Source organism: Scyliorhinus canicula, chromosome 30 (genome assembly GCF_902713615.1).
Source record: "Scyliorhinus canicula chromosome 30, sScyCan1.1, whole genome shotgun sequence".
NCBI classification, from domain to species: Eukaryota; Metazoa; Chordata; class Chondrichthyes; order Carcharhiniformes; family Scyliorhinidae; genus Scyliorhinus; species Scyliorhinus canicula.
This window is the reverse complement of record NC_052175.1, coordinates 11,752,783-11,759,606: the sequence shown is the minus strand read 5'-3', so window position 1 is coordinate 11,759,606 and position 6,824 is coordinate 11,752,783.

Here is a 6,824-nt window from a genome sequence, read left to right as displayed (position 1 = left end):
GGGGCGTGGCCTCGGCAGGGGGCGGGTCTAGAATTAGAGGCGTGGTCTAAGCGAGGGGGCTGTGTCTCTAGATCGGTGGCGTGGCCTCGGAGGAGTGGGCGTGGTCTCTTAAAAGGGGCGTGGTCTTGTCAGTGGGCAGGGTCTGGGAATAGGGGCGTGGCAGAGTGGGCGTAGTCTCCAGAGAGGGGGTGGTCTCTTTAGGGGTGTGGTCTCTTGAGAGTGGGTGGGGCTTAGCGGGGGCGTGGTCTCAGCAGAGGGGGCGTGTCTCGGAGAGGGGGCGGGGTCTCTTGAGAGGGGGCGGGGTCTCTGGGCCCAACTGCAACATCAACTGGATCAACAACACAGGGGGGGATAGGATTTGAACACCCGCGCTCCCCTGAACCACTCTCCCTCCCTCCCTCCCTCCCTCCCTCCCTCCCTCCATCCCTCCCTATCTCTGTAACCGCCTCCCATCCTATCTCTGTACCCTCCTCCCTTCCTATCTCTGTAACCTCCTCCAGCCCCTACACCCCCCTCCCTAGCTCTGTAACCTCCTCCAGCCCCTACACCCCCTCCCTATCTCTGTAACCTCCTCCAGCCCCTACACCCCCTCCTATCTCTGTAACCTCCTCCAGCCCCTACACCCCCTCCCTATCTCTGTAACCTCCTCCAGCCCCTACACCCCCCTCCCTAGCTCTGTAACCTCCTCCAGCCCCTACACCCCCTCCCTATCTCTGTAACCTCCTCCAGCCCCTACACCCCCTCCCTATCTCTGTAACCTCCTCCAGCCCCTACACCCCCTCCCTATCTCTGTAACCTCCAGCCCCTACACCCCCTCCCTATCTCTGTAACCTCCTCCAGCCCCTACACCCTCTCCCTATCTCTGTAACCTCCTCCAGCCCCTACACCCCCTCACTATCTCTGTAACCTCCTCCAGCCCCTACACCCCTCCCTATCTCTGTAAACTCCTCCAGCCCCTACACGCCTTCCCTATCTCTGTAACCTCCTCCAGCCCCTACACACCCTCCCTATCTCTGTAACCTCCTCCAGCCCCCTACACCCCCTCCCTATCTCTGTAACGTCCTCCAGCCCCTACACACCCTCCCTGTCTCTGTAACCTCCTCCAGCCCCTACACACCCTCCCTATCTCTGTAACCTCCTCCAGCCCCCTACACCCCCTCCCTATCTCTGTAACCTCCTCCAGCCCCTACACCCCCTCCCTATCTCTGTAACCTCCTCCAGCCCCTACACCCCTCCCCTATCTCTGTAACCACCTCCAGCCCCTACACCCCCTCCCTATCTCTGTAACCTCCTCCAGCCCCTACCTACCCTCCCTATCTCTGTAACCACCTCCAGCCCCTACACCCCCTCCCTATCTCTGTAACCACCTCCAGCCCCTACACCCCCTCCCTATCTCTGTAACCACCTCCAGCCCCTACACCCCCTCCCTATCTCTGTAACCTCCTCCAGCCCCTACCTACCCTCCCTATCTCTGTAACCCCCTCCAGCCCCGAGACCCCCTCCCTATCTCCGTAACCTCCTCCAGCCCCGACACCCCCTCCCTATCTCTGTAACCTCCTCCAGCCCCTACACCCCCTCCCTATCTCTGCAACCTCCAGCCCCTACACCCCCTCCCTATCTCTGTAACCTCCAGCCCCTACACCCCCTCCCTATCTCTGTAACCTCCTCCAGCCCATACACCCCCTCCCTATCTCTGTAACCTCCTCCAGCCCCTACACCCCCTCCCTATCTCTGTAACCTCCTCCAGCCCCTACACCCCCTCCCTATCTCTGTAACCTCCGCCTTGTAGCCACCGAAGTTGGCCATTCCCTCAATACAAAATGGAGGAATGCAAAGCTTGCTGGGTAAAATGGACAATGTTTGCAGCGCCAGCAGCCTGCACCAAGCCAATGTGGATTCTGTCTGCTAAGAGAGCAGACAGCACCGAAACGAACATTCCGCATACTAATGAGGCAATCTCCGGGATAGTTAACATGGTAATGGAACAATCCCAGGGACAATGGACACAAATAGGGAAGTGATTGCAACAGTGTATGGGAAACCAGACACCCCGGCACCAGCGGGGTCCGAAAACAAAGCACCTGAAGGCCCGTCCAGTAGCCGAGGGACAGCCTCAGTATTGGGGGGGATTCAAACAAATCGATTGGGAAGAGACCCAATCGATTCCCAGCAGGTAGAGGGCCCGCCCAAAAGGGCGGGAAGCCCTGGGACCTATAAAAGACAGGTCCCACACTTAGTTTGTTCTTCTTGACCAGCCCTCCTCTCTGGACCAGCATCTCGACCAGCTTTGCCAAGAAGACCTTGACCGAGAGAGAGGAGAGGTTTGGGACAGCAGCCGCCAGCAAGTAAGTGTCTCACAACGATCGCTACCAGAGATAGACACTCCTGACCCCTATTTAACCCGTACCAACCTAAAGTCTGCGGACCAGAGCAGAGCAAGAGGCCTTGTCCCCTGATCCGGCAGTTCCCTTTAAGATAAGTATTGGTTTATTTAGTGGTAGGAATAGTTTAGCCATATTACCGTGTGCATGAGTAGTATTATAATTGTATTATAATAACCAATCGGCCATTTGCAACAATTTGCACAGCGCCGCCAGTTAATGATTTCCCCACTGCCCCTCTCTGCTCTGCCATCCACACATTGCTGTTGTCCCCCCTGCTCTTTCAGAGCCCAATCCACCTAATCTGTACATCTATACCGCACTGTGGGAGGGTCAGTACTGAGGGAGTGCCGCACTGTGAGAGGGTCAGTACTGAGGGAGTGCCGCACTGTGGGAGGGTCAGTACTGAGGGAGTGCTGCACTGTGGGAGGGTCAGTGCTGAGGGAGCGCCGCACTGTGAGAGGGTCAGTACTGAGGGAGTGCTGCATTGTGGGAGGGTCAGTACTGAGGGAGCGCCGCACTGTGAGAGGGTCAGTACTGAGGGAGCGCCGCACTGTCAGAGGGTCAGTACTGAGGGAGTGCCGCACTGTGGGAGGGTCAGTACTGAGGGAGCGCCGCACTGTGAGAGGGTCAGTACTGAGGGAGTGCCGCACTGTGGGAGGGTCAGTACTGAGGGAGCGCCGCACTGTCAGAGGGTCAGTACTGAGGGGGCTCCGCACTGTCAGAGGGTCAGTACTGAGGGAGTGCCGCACTGTCAGAGGGTCAGTACTGAGGGAGCGCCGCACTGTGAGAGGGTCAGTACTGAGGGAGCGCCGCACTGTCAGAGGGTCAGTACTGAGGGAGTGCCGCACTGTCAGAGGGTCAGTACTGAGGGAGTGCCGCACTGTCAGAGGGTCAGTACTGAGGGAGTGCCGCACTGTGGGAGGGTCAGTACTGAGGGAGTGCCGCACTGTCAGAGGGTCAGTACTGAGGGGGCTCCGCACTGTCAGAGGGTCAGTACTGAGGGAGTGCCGCACTGTCAGAGGGTCAGTACTGAGGGAGTGCTGCACTGTCAGAGGGTCAGTACTGAGGGAGCGCCGCACTGTCAGAGGGTCAGTACTGAGGGAGCGCCGCACTGTCAGAGGGTCTGTACTGAGGGAGCGCCGCACTGTGGGAGGGTCAGTACTGAGGGAGTGCTGCACTGTGGGAGGGTCAGTACTGAGGGAGCGCCACACTGTCAGAGGCTCAGTACTGAGGGAGTGCCGCACTGTGGGAGAGTCAGTACTGAGGGAGCGCCGCACTGTCAGAGGGTCAGTACTGAGGGAGCGCCGCACTGTCAGAGGCTCAGTACTGAGGGAGCGCCGCACTGTGAGAGGGTCAGTACTGAGGGAGCGCCGCACTGTGGGAGGGTCAGTACTGAGGGAGCGCCGCACTGTCAGAGGGTCTGTACTGAGGGAGCGCCGCACTGTCAGAGGGTCAGTACTGAGGGAGTGCCGCACTGTCAGAGGGTCAGTACTGAGGGAGTGCCGCACTGTCAGAGGGTCAGTACTGAGGGAGCGCCGCACTGTCGGAGGGTCAGTACTGAGGGAGCTCCGCACTGTGGGGGGGTCAGTACTGAGGGAGCACCGCACTGTCAGAGGGTCAGTACTGAGGGAGCACCGCACTGTGGGAGGGTCAGTACTGAGGGAGCACCGTACTGTGGGAGGGTCAGTACTGAGGGAGTGCCGTACTGTGGGAGGGTCAGTACTGAGGGAGCGCCGCGCTGTGGGAGGGTCAGTGCTGAGGGAGCGCCGCACTGTGGGAGGGTCAGTACTGAGGGAGCGCCGCACTGTCAGAGGGTCAGTACTGAGGGAGCACCGCACTGTGGGAGGGTCAGTACTGAGGGAGTGCCGCACTGTGGGAGGGTCAGTACTGAGGGAGCGCCGCACTGTCGGAGGGTCAGTACTGAGGGAGTGCCGCACTGTGGGAGGGTCAGTACTGAGGGAGTGCCGCACTGTGGGAGGGTCAGTACTGAGGGAGTGCCGCACTGTGGGAGGGTCAGTACTGAGGGAGCGCCACACTGTGGGAGGGTCAGTACTGAGGGAGTGCCGCACTGTCGGAGGGTCAGTACTGAGGGAGCGCCGCACTGTGGGAGGGTCAGTACTGAGGGAGTGCCGCACTGTCGGAGGGTCAGTACTGAGGGAGCGCCGCACTGTGGGAGGGTCAGTACTGAGGGAGTGCCGCACTGTCAGAGGGTCAGTACTGAGGGAGTGCCGCACCGTCAGAGGGTCAGTACTGAGGGAGCGCCGCACTGTCAGAGGGTCAGTACTGAGGGAGCGCCGCACTGTCAGAGGGTCAGTACTGAGGGAGCGCTGCACTGTGGGAGGGTCAGTACTGAGGGAGCACTGCACTGTGGGAGGGTCAGTACTGAGGGAGCACTGCACTGTGGGAGGGTCAGTACTGAGGGAGTGCCGCACTGTGGGAGGGTCAGTACTGAGGGAGCGCCGCACTGTCAGAGGATCAGTACTGAGGGAGTGCCGCACTGTGGGAGGGTCAGTACTGAGGGAGCGCCGCACTGTGGGAGGGTCAGTACTGAGGGAGTGCCGCACTGTCAGAGGGTCAGTACTGAGGGAGCGCCGCAATGTGGGAGGGTCAGTACTGAGGGAGCGCCGCACTGTCAGAGGGTCAGTACTGAGGGAGCGCCGCACTGTCAGAGGGTCAGTGCTGAGGGAGCGCCGCACTGTGGGAGGGTCAGTACTGAGGGAGGGGCCGCACTGTGGGAGGGTCAGTACTGAGGGAGGGCCGCACTGTGGGAGGGTCAGTACTGAGGGAGGGCCGCACTGTCAGAGGGTCAGTACTGAGGGAGGGCCGCACTGTGGGAGGGTCAGTACTGAGGGAGGGCCGCACTGTTTGGGAGACGAGAGTTTTTATTGGAAACTCAGCGGAGTCAATATCATCGTAGTATTCATCGTCGCAGTCAGTATCATCGTAGTGCTTTGGGCAGGGTTTTAAAAAACTCTAAAGTCTCATGGAGTTCAGCTGACCTCCAACTGTTTATTGATTTTGACTCTGATGAACACAAGGGTCTGCCTTTCAGCTGTTATTCAACAGATGCTTTCAACACTTTTAATCAAAACCAAAGTTAATTCTACGAATTTAGTTAACATTTCTATAAACACACACACTCGGCATTATTATCAACTACAAACACAAAGATCACACACAGCTGCAGCAATCTCTGTATCACCCTTCACAAATTCCCCCCTTTAACTGTTCCAATTTAATAACAAGATCCCATAAACCAGGAACCCATTTTCAAAGGTGTTGGCCAACACACGGCACTCTTACGATCTTCAAGACTTGGTATGGACGCACCTGTATCCTTTCCAAACCAGCAGGGTTGAATTCCTTCCAGAAAACAGTTATCGCTTTTAAGTTATCAAGCAGTGTGGAAACAGCTTTGAAACTGAAGATGGAGAGACAGGCCAAGATAGTTCGCTGCCTGAGTACAGCAGCCAAATGTGAAACGACAAACTCAGAGCTGCAAACCATAGCAAAAGTAAAACCGACTCCCATGGCCGTAATATTCATCGTCAGAGTCAGTTTCTTTGAAGACTGTTAACCCGAAGTGTGGAGTACTGTTTTGCTCTTCGACCTCTTCATCCGATTTGTGGTCCTCCGACTAGACTTCTGCTTGTTTCTCATCGAGCGACTGCATGTCTCGTTGCGATCGCTCGTTGCGATCGATCGATCGTTGCGATTTACCAATGTGTCGTTCACCCAATGTGTCAGGTTTGTCCTTTCTATCGCCACGACTTTTCGGAAGGACTTCTTCACTCTGATTGGTCAGACTCTCCCGGTCCTCGGTTGCCATGGGATCGATGAAGAACTATTCGCATGGAGGTATCTCGTCAACCAGGTTAACTGATCTGATTTGATCCGCTGTAGGATGCGTAAATTTATGCGACCAGGCCTGGAACATACTTTTCCATTTGCTGGACATTGCCGTGAGCCAGTTCAGTTGCAACATTCCTGGCACAAGATGGCGGCTCCTGTCAGCTACTTAAAATGGCCGCCTGCCCTACTGTACGCCCTATACACACATGACTGTGTGTGAGTGTGCTTAACACTCGATTTGGCTCTATTTCGTTACTTAGCTCTGGAGTCGCCAGGTATCGTTAAGATACCGCCACAAGTTTCAAGGTCAAGTTCAAAGCAATAAAACCATACACCAATTAGTAAGTTCAAACAACTGAGTTTATTATAATACAATTATAATACTACCCATGCACACGCTAAGATGATTAAACTATTCCTACCACTAAATAAACCAATACTTATCTCAAAGGGAACTGCCGGATCAGGGGACAAGGCCTCTTGCTCTGCACTGGTCCGCAGACTTCAGGTTGGTATGGGTTAAAAAGGGGTCAGGAGTGTCTATCTCTGGTAGCGATCGTTGTGAGACACTTACTTGCTGGCGGCTGC